Below are 307 nucleotides of genomic sequence, written 5' to 3'. Positions count from 1 at the left end.
AGAACGGATGTGGGAGGGGCTAGGTATACATAAGGGTGCACATTTTTTTTTAAATGACAAAAGCTCTGACGAAGACCGTGAGGCTGATACGTAAGCTTATTAAATATCAGTGATACTACCAAGAGCAGTGTGCGGTTTCCTTTTTCCTTCATCTTGTTCAACTGTTACCATGCACCTGCAAATTAGATTGCTCAGATGTGCGAGTGCCTTTTGAATTTTTTAACATGTGTTAATACCTACCAAAAACAGAGATTTACACATGATCAAAACTTCACACCAAGGTAAGCCTACACAAAACACAGCCTTG

This window comes from Oncorhynchus tshawytscha, linkage group LG31 (assembly GCF_018296145.1).
Source record: "Oncorhynchus tshawytscha isolate Ot180627B linkage group LG31, Otsh_v2.0, whole genome shotgun sequence".
Taxonomy (NCBI): domain Eukaryota; kingdom Metazoa; phylum Chordata; class Actinopteri; order Salmoniformes; family Salmonidae; genus Oncorhynchus; species Oncorhynchus tshawytscha.
Note: the sequence above shows the minus strand (reverse complement) of the source record.